Source organism: Ursus arctos, unplaced genomic scaffold (genome assembly GCF_023065955.2).
Source record: "Ursus arctos isolate Adak ecotype North America unplaced genomic scaffold, UrsArc2.0 scaffold_5, whole genome shotgun sequence".
NCBI lineage: Eukaryota > Metazoa > Chordata > Mammalia > Carnivora > Ursidae > Ursus > Ursus arctos.
Window position 1 is genome coordinate 17852556 of NW_026623067.1, and position 17012 is coordinate 17869567.

The 17012-nt window shown below is 49.1% G+C and overlaps 1 protein-coding gene across 3 annotated transcripts in view; it reads right to left on the bottom strand.

The window, feature by feature from the left end:
• Positions 1-3735, bottom strand: part of SEMA6A (semaphorin 6A) — a 128061-nt gene extending 124326 nt beyond the window's left edge. For 2 of the 3 annotated variants that reach the window (XM_026507799.4, XM_026507803.4), the window contains exon 1: positions 2912-3735. The gene's annotated coding sequence lies outside the window, so the exon portion shown is untranslated. The remainder of the gene's footprint in view (positions 1-2911) is intronic. The other variant, XM_057307033.1, reaches the window with a different exon arrangement.
• Between the last annotated feature and the right edge of the window lie 13277 nt (positions 3736-17012).

Sequence of the window (17012 nt, forward strand, 5' to 3'; positions counted from 1 at the left end):
CAACACTTCGGGAAGACTGTCAGCACACAAACACTGTAAATAAGAAACAGGAACTAGAGCGCTCCCTTTCTATCCGGTTGAAAAAAGACGCAACACAGAAATTAGGTTTTAAACCTGATACTCCATTCTTTCCTGCTTTCGGATTGGTTTGCAAAGTGCCTCATTCAAGAATATCCTAAAGCCAAGATCATAAGTCAGAGTGGGGGTTACTCAAGATTCAAAAGTCACCATATAAACAAGCACGGGTAAGCCAAATTGAGATAGTGCAATTATTTTTTAACAGATAGTTTAGGTTGATAGGTGGAGACACCGGTCTGCCACAGTATTTAAGGTTAGGTTAATAATTAACTTTGGTGCCTGGAGTAGTTTAATCAAAGCTTACTGTAAATCATAAAACTGCTCCGTACAGACTAAACAGGGTATTAACAAAAATACAAAATGCCTGCAATCTTGACCCCTCGTAGCCATTTGGATAAGGTGTAAAAATATGATATTTTCATTCAGAATTGAGCCCAGGCATCTTTACTCTGGGGGGAAAAGCCTAAATAAAGGATTCATGTGTCTGGAGCCAACAGTCTTTCGCCTGCCATCAGAGTGGACTTGATGCCCAAGATGTGTGTCTGAAGGAAGACTGACGATTACCAGGATTAGAGAAAGACAAGGCAAAGACGCTCAACCTGCCTACCCCGGAAAGACTTAAAAACCAGCGCTGGGGGGCATTACATAGCTTTCTTGAGATCTGCCGGCAGAACACTGCAACTGGGTTAACATTTTTCAGATTTGAGGCAAAGAAAGTTGTGCTTAAAAGTGGTAAGCATCTGCGTGTCTGTGTGTGTGTGTGTGTGTGTGTGTGCGCGCGCGCGCGCGCGTGTGTGTGTGTGTGTCTGCGTCTGCGTCTGCCTTCGCCTGTGTTTTAAACCTTTCATGCATCACAGTAAGTAGCGACTTGATTTCCATCCAGCGCAACCAGAGAGCTGTCCCACCTTGGCCATCACTGGCCACCGCATTTTCAAAGCAGCCACCTTGCTCCCAAGGACCGACTGGAACGGCCATTGGGGCTGCCCACTGCGATACAGGGGGGAGGCCGCTGCTGGAAGTGCTATCCTTGGCTGTGAAGACAGCAGTTCCTCCCCCGCTCCAGGAACACCTGGCTCCTTGTACCATTCCTCCCTGGAAACCCGCCGGCTGGAAAAATGCGCGTGGCAGGGGGAGGCTGGGGATGTTGCACTTGGAACTGGTACTTACAAGCCCGCGAGTCCCGGCCCGTGTCCACATGCACCCGTGTGCCAGCCACTGTCCAGTGGCCGCACCAGCATCCTGAATCTTGCCCCTGAACTTCCCTTCCCTCCGCCTCGCCACCGCTTTCTCGACTGGACCGGCAAGTGCAGCGCTGAGACCCCAACCCAATTGACTGCTGGGCGGGGGAGCCACTGTCTGTAGACCAGCACCTAGCTCCCCGCATCCTGGGCGGTCCACCCGCTTCCCTCTGGGTTCGGTTTCCCCCGGGCTGCACAGGCTGGACCCCATTCCTGTCGTGCCCGTGTCCCCTGGCTTTCAGAAACTTTCCAGAAGCGCCTGGTCGAATGACCCCGTGCTGCAAAAGGAGGCGGCGCTGGGCGGAGGGGTGGCGAGGCGGCGAGGGAACGGGAAAGAGCGGAATCCTGTTTCCTTTCCCGAAACGCACAAGTTCGGGACTGCTCCCGGGCTCCCCCTGTACCGCTCCGGTCGTGGGAGGAGGGAGCGGACCTCAGGATCCTGCTTTGCTGCGTATGCCACAGTGGGGAGCTGAGAAAAAAAGCGGAGAATCTGGAGCAGAGACACTTGCCACCCCAGCGGGTCATACAGGGAGGGTGGGCACTGTCGGGCTAGCTCCCCAGCGCCTCACTGCCCCCGAGGCCGCTCTCTAGGACGCGGCGAATACTTCGGACATCCAGAACCTGTGGCCGGGGCAGGGCCCTTGTCTGGGTAGCAAGCACTGTGTCATCTTTTGCAAATCTTTCCATCCTTCCCCCTCCAGGGACAACTCCTTTCCGTAGAGGGACCTCGTAGATTTGGGGGGAGAGCGCCCCGGGCGCCGGCCCCAGCGTGGCGGGCTCTGTGCTAGAGGGGGACGCAGTCGCGACAGATGCTGTCCTTGCCGGCCAGAAGGGAGCTGCAGCGGGGGATAGAGGACCCAGGGCGGGGGGCGCCGCGCCACACCGGGAGGAGACCGTTCCTGGGCACTCATTCGAGCAAACAAAGCCCGGAACCTCTGGTGCCAGCGGCCGCGAAAGCCGGGATGTCACCAAGTGGCAGGGCGCACGGGTACCAGGGCCATTACAAGTTTCTCGCACTCCATAGAGCCCAGCCCAGACCCCGAGCGGACAACAAAAGATTCTCTTCGCTTTCCCACCGTCTCTGCGAAACCCCTTCTCCCACCACAGAACCCAGACCTAGTGCTGGGCGAAAACAGCGCTCTTCTACCCAACGTCCTCCAGCCCTCGAGGGCAGAACCCTTTTTTCAGCTTTTGCACTAGGACCGGGCGCTTCGGAGAATCCCACCCTCTCCGGGGCCTCTCTGCTCCCTGCTGGCCCGAAAGTGAGGACGAGCCCCGGGTCCTGCACACACATTCCCCAGCTAGGCAGCACGGCGCGGTCGCGGTCCCGGGCGGCGCCGGGCTAGTGCGCGGCGCGGGTGGGGAAGCTCGCAACGCGGAGCCTGGCGGTCTCCGGCGCACAGGGCGGAGAGGAGCGGCGGGCTGGGCTCACGACTGCTCCCCAAGGGCCGGGCAACGCTCGGGAGACAGACACCAGACAAAATAAAACGCAGCTACCACAAAGCCAACAGCGCGTGCCGGCCGCGGCCCCGGGACCCGCTGGCTGGAGTCGAGCCGCCAGGGAGGTGGGGCGCGCCGGGGCGCCCCTGCCGTACCTTTTCGGTGCATCGACGGGCAGGCGGCCGGGGCTCGGAGCGGGAGGGTACAGCGTGTATCCCATTTAGTAATCCATTATCGAGGAGATCTCTCCGGGCCGCAAGCTGCGCTCTCTCCTTTGCAAGCCTTTGTCATTCCTACATGTGTGCTTGTCTCTTTGGGGGTAACAGTCGCGGCGACTACTTTCTGGGAAGCCAACGCGCTGTGTTCATCTCCAATGACAGGCGCAGAACGGGAGAGGAAAAAAGAAAGAAAAAAAAAAACCAACAAGGAAGGAGTAAATGTTCAAGAAACTCTTCTCCAAATCCAAATTCCACTTGGATTCCACTCCGGTGAGTCCCTTCGGTGGTGTCTGCGCGGATTAACAAGTCATTTCAGGGTGGGGGGCGGGGTGGGGGCTGGGACAGGGGGCACGCTGTAGCCCCGATCTACGACCGCGAGCGCTGTTGCCGCGGGTGTGGCGATGCTGGCCGCTGCTGCCGCTCCTAAGCGGGCATCGCGGGCGGTCGGCCCCGCAGAGAAGCGCCGCTGCTGCGTCCCGAGCGCCTGGGCAGCAGAGTGCGCGGGGAGCGGAGTTGGCTGCAGCCTCACCCGGTGCCGCTCACTACTCCTCTGTCACTGGAGAGGCCGTGGCTCCCGGGCGGAGCCAAGTCCCGGACTGGATTGCGCAGAGCGGACTCTCCTCCTGCAACCCCGCCTCCTTTGGCTGGCGTCTTCTCCGACCCAAAGGAGGACTGTGGTGTTTGTGTGTGAATGTGAGTGAGCGTGGCGGAGAGAGGGAGGACCTCCGCGGTGTGGCTGCAGGTGGAGCCTTGCACCGACTGGCCAGTGAGGCTCCTTGCACCACGATTCCTGGCCCCCGCCGCGCTCTGGGTGGAGGTCCCGGTGGGGTTGACTCAGGCTGGAGCCCAGCCCCTGCTTCCCCCACCCCCGCATCTGCTCTAGCAAGGGGGGAAAAAAAATCCCGGACAGCGTTGCTGAGCCCTGCCAAATCAGAAAAATAAATAAAAATAGACGTAGTGCAGGAGCGAGTTACAAGAAAGGATCTGTTCATCGATTTTCTTAAATGGAAAAGTTTTAAAGGATGAGGGTAAGTGAACGATGAGCCTTTCTAATTCTGATTACTGTATCAAGAGGTTGATTCCAGAAGTGATGGACGCTCTATGCACCCAGATGAACTGGGTAAAAGCCGGTGCGGTTAAAAACACACTTAGAAGAAATGAACAGTTGTTAGTTAACGCACATACAACATGTTAATAAAGCATGTTAAGTAAGCACGTAGATTGTGGTACAAAGAATGGTGTTATCGATAACAGCTACAATCTGTTTTAAAACTTAGAAATTGTGTGGACGGTCCTCAGAAATAAGTAAACTTCAGAAATAAGACGCAGACAATTCCAATGAGGATCCAACAGCTTCGTGTTAGAAGTAAATCGCAACTTCTTCTATGGCGCTATTGTTATGATCACACGGAGAATGGCAGGCACAGCCTTCTTCCACCGCGTGAACTTGCAGTCGCCAAAAAGCCTTGCAGTTACAGGCTTGTGCCGACTGGTCCGGCCACACCGTGTCCCCCTTCTCCGTGCCGCTGCTCGCTCCCCGCCGCGCCCGCACGCCCCGCTCCCCAGTGGGCTTCGCAGATGGTGCGGGCTGGAGCCACAGCCTTTACAGAAAGTAACAACTGGGCGGCCAAGCAGTTCTCCAAGCGATATTTACCAGTCGTGGGGTCGGCCGTCCGAGAAAAGCATTGGGAGGAGGATCAGGGTCTCAGTTGCCCTTAGGCCAAGTGGCCTCAGATACATGCATTAGAAACTGTACCTATACCCTAATTGGGGCTAGGGCCCACGTTCGCTCTCCTGCTGTTCCTGCGGGGAACCCAAGTTACGTACAGACATCTGCTCGTGAGGACTCACGAAGAATAAATGCACATGCGACAACACCCTGTATCTACCCTATATATATATATATATATTGTTTTTCCACAAACCACCTGGAAAAGGTGGCGAGAACGGTGAAGAAGTCGGTCTCTCTGCTGTTCGCCAGAGCTGCCAGCAGGGGCCGCTATCCCCACCTTTCCCAAGCAAAAGCCACAGATCTTGGGTGGCGGGGGGCGCGGCCCTGGGTGCGCGCGCAGCCCCCGCAGCCCGAGCGCGGGCTCCGGGAGCGTGCACAGGGGCGTGGAGAGCGGCGGGCTCGGCTGCGCGTTCCGGCGGCACGGGTGGGGGCCGGCTCCGCGACGTTTTTCTGGGATTCAGGCTGGACCAGGGGAAGTGTCCTCGCGGGCCGGGCCGGCTGCGCTATTTAACGCCCCGATTTCGGCTGGTGATGGCAGGGCCACTGTGAACCCAGTCCTGGAGCTAGTCCGTGCGCCCCCGGCGCGCTTTCTTAGTCCCAAGGTCGAGGCCAAGCGACCCCCCGGGGAAGGGGTTCTTGCCCAACACCTCCACCCTTCCCGGATTCTCGAGGCCCCTTCTTCGCTCTCTGCCGCTGCTTTACATGCTAATTGTGTCTGGGAAAAGTTCTTTAATTGGCAGAATTAGGCAGAGCAAACGAATTGTTTCACAGGCTAAACCAAATTAATTCCGGGTTTAGCTTCTTTCCTTGGAGAAACAAACAATTAAGCTGTCTTGTTTGCTTTATGGTTATATTGGAAATGCCCCACATCGAGTTCCAGGATATGTTTTTAAAGGGAAATTATTTCCATTATTAATACTCGCATGTTTAATTTGCAGTAACGCTGAGCCAAGAAGCGAGAGATTAAATTTACCTGATTTTAAATTATGGAATACAAGAAGAAAATAATTTGAGTTAACTTTCACATGGCTAAGAAATACCACCCAAAATCTTCCTGGCAATTGCTGGATCCCAGAGTTTCACCCTCCAGTGAGGCCCCCATCTGTCCTGATAAGGTGAGATTACATTTCCACCTGCCAGCCAGGGGAGAAGTGCTCCCTGAGCTGGAAGAAAAACCAGCTATTGTGTCTCTCCCAAAGCCCTCAGGGGAGCACCTGTGGGGAGGCTGCCCAATGAAACCCCATGATGTCATTTCCCCTTCTGTGCACCTCAGACTCGATACCATACCAGAAGCCTGCCTTAACTTTTCAGTAAAACCACTGCCCTTCCAAAGCCTTTGAAGTCTGCAATCTACCCTGTCCCTTCAGGGAAAGAAAGCCAGTGGGGGTTAAAGAGTCCCAGAGTGTAAGAACTGGAAGGAAATTTAGACTGTAGTTAAATGGCATGAAGTAGAGTGAGGAAGGCACCGCTTGGTCTCTGGAGGTGGGCTACGCTTCTGTAACTTAATAGCTGGTGACGTGGGCAAGTCACTCACCTCTCGGAAGCCCTAGTGGGCTCCCCTGTAAAGGCGGATTCATGTACTCACTTCCCAGGGATCGTGTGGATTAAATGAGAGGCTGAATGTAAACCACGAGTCCGAGTCTAGGGCCTGGTACACCCCACTCTGTCAGGGTTAAGTAGCGTTGCAGACATCCTTGTCGTCCTCCACATCAGTCCCACCAGCGCATTTTCCAGCAGTCAGATGGAGGTGTCGAGGAAGGAGGGAGGAGGCTTGTTTTGTGTCAGTGCTGGGAGCTGCCTGCCCCTCACAACTCTTCCATAAATGTTTCTGTGGCGACAACACCTGCTTTCTCCCCCCACATCACCGGGGAAAAGTGTGGAGGAAGATTAAAAAGGTAAACTCACACAGATCATTTTAAAGACCACGTCTTATTATTTGATCAGAAACTGTGCTCTAAGACAAAAAGTTGTAGTGAACTTGGGAGAAGAGGGGTCTGCTAGGCTTACCATTCACCTTCTTGTGAGTATGAGTTCCCTGGGGGGACCCATGGGGAGTGCTGTGAGTACATTTGTGCCGTTATCAGTCATAATCAAGAAACCTCTTGATTTGCAATCCCTTCTCCAAAATTCCCCTCAATTCCTTGCTTTAAATCAGTGGTTTTAAAATCCATTTGCACATTAGAATTACTGGTAAGCTTTTCAATGGCACAAGTCACCAGGCTCGAGAGATTCTGAAGTATCAGGCTGTGGGCAGGACCTGTACATGGTTATTCTTTTCTAGACTCCCTAGGTGATTCCAGTGTGTAGTCAGGGGGTGAGAACCACCGTCACAATGAATCCTGGCTGTGTTCTAGAGCGCTGCTCTCCCCTGGCCTTTTCTGCTGGGGCTGCTTCTTTTCCCTCTTGCTCACATGTGAGGTCATTGGTTTCTCGGATCATTTCTCCTCTGTAAAACCCCTAGAGCTTTGGAGACTGTGTTCTACAAATACATTGATGCTATTTATCATCCACAGATCTCATTTTATGCCATTTTCCAAAGACATAGCACCATGCGAAATGTCCCCATCGGTGTCCCACCACCTGTCACCACTCATGGAAGTGTTAGCATCCACCTAACCACTGACCCTCTGTTTTCCCAGCTTCTTGCCTTCTGCATCTGCACTGTCCTTTTCCCTTACTTATCTCTGCCCCTCACTCCAGGGCTTCTTGCTGGGCCTTATTATCTGAAATGGCTCCATTTCTTAAATCACTAATTCAGACATCCCACTTTCCAGACACAGCTTCCTCTCATCACTTGCACACTCTCTGCACGCACTCTGATTTCATGAAGGCCTTCGAGCTGTGGGTCCTGCCTCTCTCTGTCCCTCTGTCTGTCCGTCCATCCGTCCAACCATCCATCCAGCCAGCCATCCATTCTTCTACCCTTCCAGTCAGCCAGCCAGCCAATCAGCTCTTTGTCTATCCATCCATCCATCTGTCCATCCATCCATCCTTCCATCCCGCCAGCCAACCAGCTGTTTGTTCATCCATCCCTCCAGCCATCCCCCTCCTTCCATCCCTCCAGCGAGCCAGTCAGCTGTTCTGTCCATCTAGCCAGCCATCTGTCCATCTCTCTTTCATTTCCCTCTCCATCCAGCAGGGCTTCGTGATAATGATCTCTCTTTAGTAAGACTTACAACTCCCTTGAGAACCAAACTGTCTTTTGGCCACCACCATATGACTGAAAACCAATTCTGAATGATATAAATATCAGCCTGCTTCACCCTCGCGCTGGGCCACCGAAGCCTGATAGAACACGATTTCAGTTACCAACCTCAGTCGGTAACTTTCTCTCGTTAGGCTCTGACTTTCTTCCCTTAGCCAGATGTTTTCACCTTGATGCCTCCTACTTCTCTGAAAACCCAGAGTCTATCACGTGGGCACTTTTTGCCCCTCTACTCATTCTTTCCTACACATCTCCTCTTCCACGGGGGCAGTGCCTCTCCTCCAACCTGAGGCCAGGCCCTGCACCTGTTTGATCCTTTACAGTCACTCAGAAATTCTTCGCTCTCTCTCCGCCTCGCCTGCATCTCCCGGTTGGCGGTAACCAAGCTTTAGTCTCTTCTTCTAGTCTTAGAAACAAGCCCTCCTTGGCTCCTCTGTTCCTTTCAAGCTACCCCTTCTCTTCTTTTGAAAGCCAGACTTCACCAAGGATTAGTGACAAGCTCCACTGCTACTTCCTCCTCTCCCATTCACTCCTTCCCATCTGGCTTCTGTCCTCAGCACTCCATTGACCAGGCTTTTGCCAAGGTCCTCAATGATATCCGTGACCGTAAATCCAGTGGACATTTAGAGTTTTCCTGTTATTTGTATCCTGAGCAGTGGCAAACAGGACCTCTTCTCCTTCTGTGAAATACTCTTTGCCCTTGACTCCTACAACATATCACTCTCTCCTGGTTGTCTTCCTGTTTTTCCCGTTCATTTCTTAAATTTGCTTTTCTTTTGAGGAAATTGAAAGATCCATTTTCAGAGAAAAACCGAACCTCCCAATTTCCACTACGCAGAATTAGCAGCTGTTAATATTTTGTCATATTTGTTTCCTGTGTTTATTTCAAAAAATGAAACATGGTGTCTAAAGCTTCACTTCCTTTTAGTCTTCACTGCTCCCATCTCCCTCTACTGCTCCCATCTCCCTCCACTTCTCCTGAGTTTTCTGTGCAACTCCGGAGTTCATTTTCTATGCTTTCACATATACCATGGGTACCCAGAACCAACATACAGCAATGTTTTTGGTGTTTTTCCCCCAAAATTAATATAAGTAATACCCTGTTTACTCTTATTCTCAAATTCATCCTCCAAATTGTAGCTAAAATGATCTTTGAAAGGTGAATATCTGATCACATCATTCCCCTGCTTAAAATACTTGGGCATCCCAAAGCCTTCATAGGGCCTTCAAGGCTGTGCACGATTTGGTTATCGCCTACCTCTCTGGTCTTTTCTGTCTGCCATGCTGCCATCAGTTTTTTTCCTCTGCAGCGTTGCCGGTGTGGAATGTTCCTGCTCCTTTGTAACCACAGACCTGCCCTTGTGCTTCTGCCTGGAACACTTCTTTACCTGGTTAACCTGTACTCATCCTCCAGGAAGGACTTCCGATATTGCGGAATACATCATACCCCTCCATTATGTGTTCAGAGTACCCTGCCAAATTAGTCCATATATCACAGCTAGAATTAATTGTCAGTGCAATTATTTGTTTGGATGCTTCTCTTTCTTGTTGGGGTAGAAGCTTCTTGAGTCCTGCGACTCCATCTCTTTTATTTCTCTTGTATCTCCAGCATCTAGAAGAGAGTAAGGGCTCGGCACACAAGAGACGGATGAATTAGTGGAAGCAGTAAATTCTTTTTTAAGGATTCGGTGGGGGAAAAAATAGATTTTTGGATGAGGTAGGATCCTTTAAAAAGGGAGAGAGAGAGAGAGAGAGAGAGAGAGAAAAAGCACTAGAAAGTTGTTTTAAGTTTCCAGTTCTCAAGATGCACAAAAACCAGGCTTTCCCCCAACATCGAACTTGTAATGTGTAGCGTCTGATTTCTTTCTGGAAGGAGGAAAAAGGGATTTGCAGATGTAAGGGATGGGTAAATAACCACAATTACAAAACAAGATGCTTGAAAATCCGCTGCCATGAGGATATAGAAAGGATGCTGAAAGACCTGTGGAAGGGGATAAAGTGCGATCTGAACCCATCGGGAACACAGTCGAAACATCTCGGAGGGCCGCTCTCCCAGCAAGCTGGAGCGCGCTAACAGTGATTTACTGTCTGCCCTCCATGAATAGCTTCACGGGTGGTACCCTCTCCGGCTGTAACAATCCCTCCACTGTACCACCGAGAAGCTGGGGCCCCGTTCACTTCTGGTATCAAATTATTGTTTGGAAAATGAAGAGAATGGTAGATTAGAAATAAGGTAATGAATGAACAATACATGTTAAGTAAACCAGAACTCCCATTCCTCCCCACCTCCCCCCCACAAAAAGCTCTTTCCATTTAATTGAAGTCTTTGGTTATGTCATACAGAGCAAAGGCTGTCTCTGGCCTTGTTTTCATCTCGCTGTTCCAGCATAACTGCTCATAATTGCCCTTCTTACTAACATTTAGACTTAAAAGTATCTACTTGGATATAAGTTTGTTTAAAAATGCAGTGACTGAAATGTAATTTATACTTTTCATAACCAGATACACCAGATGATTAAACACCACTTTGGAATTTGCTGTTTGGCCAAAAGAATGATGAAAAGCAAAATAGAACTTTTTGGAGGAGAGCTGTTTTCAAGGCCTTTGCTTCCAGGTAGCGGCAGGCCTGGCTGGAAGACAGAATTGTCTGACTCGTGCTTAAATATAAAATTAGGCTTCAGCTTCTTCCAAATCTACATTGTAGATAATGTGAGAAAACACTGTAGTGATACCAACTGAAAGACTTTTTCCAGGCTGTTTAGGATGAATGTGTATTTAAGAGTAATTTTATAACCAGAGAAATGGAGACAGTGAGGGTGTTTTGTTTGCTTTAACTTTAAAACAGAAGACAGCTGTTTTAAACATCATCTAAACTTCGGCTGGATAACTGTGGATGGCGAAAGTACCTAAAAAAATGATCCAATCTGCTCGGATCTGAAGTTGATTTTTTAATGAAATATAAAAAAAAAATGACATCATTAAATAGAAAGCTATCCCCTGAAAACTCCCCTATCCTTGTGATTATGAAACGTAAAGATGGTTTCCTAGTTTCTTAACCTGACATAGGATTTCGTACCTGGGCAGGTCTCTAGTTAATAGTCCCATAAAACATTGACGCCACTTACCAAGCTGGATTTAAGAATGTTTTCAGAGATAACCTGTGGGTTGAAATGAGCTTAAACATTACACTTTGAAATAAGTAATGTATTCTTCGGTACTTCCTGAAAGTTTCAGATGATTCACTAGTTTTTAATGCTCCGTTTGTACTTCACCAAAATTTAAGACAAGTGAAACGATTGATGTCAGTAAGTGAACCCTCTTACATACGTTTTTGCATAACCAGGTACTTATTAATATAAACGAGAGTGTTACGTTTTTACATTTGAACTGAAGACCTACACACCTGTTTTCTTAAGAAATCCTGGGTCAGGAACTGTTAGTAAGACTCTAATAAAAACAGACATTCATTTCCTCATAGCTCCTTTCTTTTCCATGCTTCAAAGCAACGGAGACATTTCCTTTCTTCAGTTGTAGCCTTTTAAAGCCTTTTCTTGTTAAAGCAAACTTTTGAAAGTCCCTAACCCTCTGCCTCTTCCTCACCACTATTGTGCGCTCCTCTTCCCTGCCTTCCAAACAAGATTACAAGCAGAGATTTTTGAATTTATTACGGGCCAGTGTTGACATTGTCCCACTGGATTCCCTTGCCTCGGGGACTTTTCCCTTTTTGCTTTAATCAATACATTATTTTTTCCAGTTGCTTTTTTGGGGAGCCGGGAGGGGTGTGTGGGAGAAAATGTGTAGCTCTTACTCTTACAAAGCACAACAGAGAAGCCGTAATGAGAATGTCGTGTGGCCATGTGAGCTCACTCGGCGTGGAGCGAGGGTCAGCCTTGCGCTCTCGGCTTCCTATCAGTGCGTCATTGGGTGGCAGTAGCCCACGCGATGATACTGGACTTATCAGTATTGTGTCTCTGGATCACAACGCAACGTCCTCCTTCCGGCTGCTCAGGCCCGACCACTTAGAGTCATGCTTGACTCGTCTCGTTCTCCCATTGGTCACATTGGACTCGGCAGCAAATCCTGTTGGCTCTCCCTTCACAATCTATCCACAGTCTGACCTCTTCTCATTCCTGCCGTCACCACACTGGTCCACGCCCCTATCCTTTTCATCTGGTGTCATCCAGGAGCCTCGCAACTGGTCTCTCTGCTTCTGGACTTGCTGTATTGTGTACCCTACCGACACCGTAGTCCCCAAAGAGCGGCCAGAATGATCCTTGAACTTTTACGATGAGTTGCTTTCAGTCCTCTGCTCCAAACTTTCCCGTGGTTTCTTCCCGTCTCCTTCAGAGCAAAAGCCAAAGCCGGTGCCATGTGGCCTCCCCTCCTCCTCCCTGGCCTCCCTTCTTCTTCTCTCCTCACTGCCTCTAGCCTCCTGCACGTGGCACCTCGGGCTCTTGTTCTCTTCCTCCCGAAACACCATTTCCTCAGATAGCCGCAAGGCGCCTCCCAGTCTTTGCTCAAATGCCAGGGCTCCCTGACCACCATATATGAAATCAGAGCTCCTCGAGCTGGGGCCCTTCCTTCTCTTTCCCCTTCCCCGCTTTGTTTTTCCTCCTAGCCCTTGCTGCCAGATGACCCTGTCTATACGTACTTGTTCACTTGTTTAGTGCCTGTCTCCTGCCACTCAGACGGAAGCTTCCTCCAGGTAGGAACCGACTTTCACTCACCACCATATCCCCGGATCTTAGAACAGCGCCTGCCGCATCCTAGGAATGCAGTAAATGTTTGTTGAGTAAATGAGTAAAGTACCGCATCTTACCACCGTTTAATGTCAGTCACACCAGAGTAGAGCGAGTGGCTCTCTTGTCAAGAAATGCCCCTAGAGTTCTCTTTGACAGGGTCTCTGCCTGGTGTTACAATAGGCAGGATGCGGTGTGTTTTTGTTTTTAATAGTTTGCTTTGAGGCAGTGCCTGCTGTTTGATGGTAAGAGTAGGAACGGGTACGCAGGTCTGGGAGGTTCTGAAGGAGAAACGCTTGCTGTGGACAAGGAGGATTTTTCTTGCTACTGGGTGGTGACTCACGTGATCATGTCCAGAGACCAAGAGGAAAGGGAGAGCTAACCTCGCATCATCACCTCCATGCGGGCCTCCCTAGTAGCTTGGGCTGCCATGTTAATGCATCGCAGACTGGCTGTCTTAAACAACATACAGTTCTTTTCTCACCGTTCTGGAGTTGAGAAATCCCAAATCAAGGTTCTGGTTGATTCGGTTTCTGGTGAGCTCTCTCCTTGGCATGCGTGTGGCTGCCTTTTCTCCCTCTCCGTGTTTCCTCCATGTGTCCTCCCCACCTGTGAGAGACCGTGAACTGTCTTCTGTCTCACTGTTGAAGAATACTAATTCCCTTGGATAAGGGCCCCCCACTTAGGACCTTATTCAACCTTGATTACTTCCTTAGTCAAATATAGCTCCCCTGGGAGTTAGGGCTTCCACATAGGAACTTAGGGAGAACACAAGCCCTCAGTCCCTAACAACCTCCCTTCCAGGCTGAGCAGAATCGTGTGAAATCCCCTGCCCGCTGCCCCCCAGGCAGGCTTTGACATAGTGGAGGGGTCTGTAGGGCCATTTGGTGCCTGTCTCACATTCAGGAACATGCTCCAATAATCTTTTTTTTTAAATTTTTTTTAAAGATTTTTTTTTATTTGTTTATTTGACAGAGATAGAGACAGCCAGCGAGAGAGGGAACATAAGCAGGGGGAGTGGGAGAGGAAGAAGCAGGCTCCCAGCGGAGAAGCCTGATGTGGGGCTCGATCCCAGAATGCTGGGATCATGCCCTGAGCCGAAGGCAGACGCTTAACGACTGTGCCACCCAGGCGCCCCTCCAATAATCTCTTTTAAACTTTTCTTCACATCATATTCATGCACACACCCACACCATACACAAAAAACATGTATAACATATGTACGTATATAAAATATGTAGAATATATATAACCCATAAACCATCGTGTTTTTATTTTATAAATTAAATATTTGTGCAGTACTTACGAGCCCATTTTAGCACTTTTTATCTTTTAATACAGGGGACCATCTAGCCTCTCTCAACATCGCAGAGACTGCCTTCTAGATTTGGGGCACCTCATCCACGCCACCCGTTACTCTTAGTTATCATCCAGACATTGACCCTTCCTTCCGGCGATCCTTCCCTGCGTCTGACTGTCCATACAACTGTGTGCTGCCTCTCCCCCAGCTGGGTCCCTAGCTCCGTCTTGCCTTCCAGACCTCTCGTCACTGTCCTTATCTCTTCGAGACTTCTCCAGAATGAACAGTGCCCCGCCATATCCTCAACTTCCTCACTGACTAATCTTTCCACCTCTGGTTCTCCCCTAATATAGCATAAAATAGGACCCCGGGCCTTTCGTGGCCATTCCTGGGGGATGAGGACTTCATCACTTGTCAGGGTAGAGCCAAAAACATGCAAAGTGCTCCCCAAACTGATCGTCTCCCAGGGTTGGGCTCACAGGGAACCCCACCCAAATAAGGACAGAGCCCTGGGTTCTATACAGTGAGGGCCTCTGGTGAGATAGAGTTTGAGGAATGAGGAGGCAGCCCATGTGCTCAAAGCACAGGGTGGGCCCTGGAAACCCAGATGCGCCCTGTCATCCTGAACCTTAGCTCTCTAGCTGAAAGCCAGGACAGGGCCTCTCACAAAAAACGCCTCAGTCCATCGGCGTGGCAAGCGTGCTCTCAGAGCTTCACGGCAGGTAGAGCCGTGCTGGCCTAGAGCTGACTTTTCATGGTGGCTGTGAGAGAGGGTCCATGTGGGAGGCTCACGTTTCCCTGGAATCAAGCTGAGGTACGGGGACCCGGACGCTGTCCTCATCAGACTGGCCCACCAAGACATTTCCCAGTTTTCTTTGACGGTGGATTTGGGACATAGGCTCTATTTTTGAAAATACACAAGGAAAAAAAAGTAATAAGAATGAAAAAGAGAAGTGAATCTAAAAACATGGGAAGTTTTTTCAAAAGGACAAAAGTGGGACATTATGAAAGCAGCAGCCTGCAGGGCTGAACACTGAACACTGGTCATGCTGGAGACTTTTCTAGAGCGTTGTGGGTGTTAACCCATTTTGTCTTTCTAATGATTCTAATGAGCATTTTTATTGTCCCCATTCAACAGACGGGGTGAACAGAGAGTAAGAAAACAAGGCCAGGGGCACCTGGGTGGCTCCATTGGTTAAGTGTCTGCCTTCGGCTCAGGTCATGATCTCAGGGTCCTGGGATCAAGTTCCGCATCAGGCTCCTTGCTCAGCAGGGAGCCTGCTTCTCCCTCTATCTGCTGCTCCCCCTGCTTGTGCTCTCTCTCTATCAAATATGTAAATAAAAATCTTAAAAAGAGAAAAAGAAAATATGGCCAAAGCATTGTGGTCGTAAGGTGGGTGAGGCAGAATTCAAACCCAGGTCTCTGGCACCCCGCCACGGCCGCACTGAGCAGTCAGACAAAGGAAGCGTGCCTGTTACATGCAGTTGGTTCCCTGTTCCAGCCCTTCTGAGAAACACATGGAAGTCCACAACTTCCTTGAGGCATGTGGTGTTTAAGGCTGCTGCTAACTTGACAAAATAGCGTCTGGTTCAAAATGTGTGTAGCATTATGGTGAATCTTCCTCTTAGTGCAGCTTCAGAAAATTCTTTAAATGCAAATGTGTGCTCTTTCAACCAAAAACCAGATTTGAGTAAAATCTTAATTATAGAAGAGATAAAGCGGGGGTTGATACTTTAATTTATAGAAAAGATGATTTGCTTTTGAGAAGAAGTATCAGTGTTAAAGTGATCTCTCGATTCAGGTTTAATGTTTACCTTACTAAAATATCACTTATAACCTATGTCTGTTGCATGCAGAAATGAGCCCCGAGCCCCATGGCTTCCAAGTGTATGGTCCTGTTCTGGTGGAGAGTGTTGGGTCTGGCTGTATATACCGGCTCATTTCCTCTAGAGCTGGATCCAGAGACAGTGAGATAGAAAAGTGTTTTCTCATCTTGGAGCTTATGCTCCCTACAAGAAGAGTCAGCTCCCGGGGCACCTGGGTGTCTCAATCTGTTAAATGTCTGACTCTTGATTTCGGCTCAGGTTATGATCTCAGGGTTGTGAGCTCAAGCCCCACATTGGGCTCTGTGCTGGGCGTGGAGCCTGCTTGAGATTCTGTCTCTCCCTCTGCCCTCCCCTCCCAAAAAAAGAATCTACTCGCTGCATCGGGACAACTGACCATCCGTTTGGAAAATAGTCAAGTTGGCTCCTACCTTACATCATTTACAAATAAATTCCAGATGGATTAAAGACCTAAAAATAGAAGAAATATAAAAAAAATATAAGAGAGTTAAATGAGTATGTAAGAGTATATACTTACGGTCTTGGCACAGAAACAGCCTTCTTATAATACTAAAAGCAAAGTTGTCTAAAGAAAAAATCAGAAATTTTGACTATTTCCAAAATAAAAACTTTTGTAAGGCAAAATGTACTGTAAATAAAATAAAAAAGCAGTTGGCAGATTGGGAGACAATATTTGCAACCTAACTAACAGACAAAGGATTTGCATATATATGAAGGAGTCCTACAGATTGAAGAAGACAGTGATAAACAATTTGATAGGGAAAAAATGATCAAAACACATAGACAGGTAATACTTGGGAGGGAATGCTTATTAGGAATTGGCGATAATTATCCCAGAAAATGCTCCAGTTCACATCGAACAGGGAAATACAAATTTAAATAATAAGATCACATTTTGGGTACTCGTGGGATTGGCAAAGAATATTCAAGTTTGATCATTTCAAATGTCGCAAGGAGGTTCAAGCAGCATCATAAATTACTAGTGAGAATGTAAATGCAATAGCCACCTTGGAGGACAATTTGCCAGTACCTATTAAAATTGATAATGTGCATATTCTGTGATCCAGCATCTCAGCTTCTGAGTATCTACCCAAGAGAAGCATTCACCTTTGTGCACAGAGATATGTGTAAAGATTTTTATTGCAGAATTGTCTGTATTGGGGAAGAAAAAGATCAGAAATGACTTAAATGTTTATCAATATGGTGGTGGTTATTTA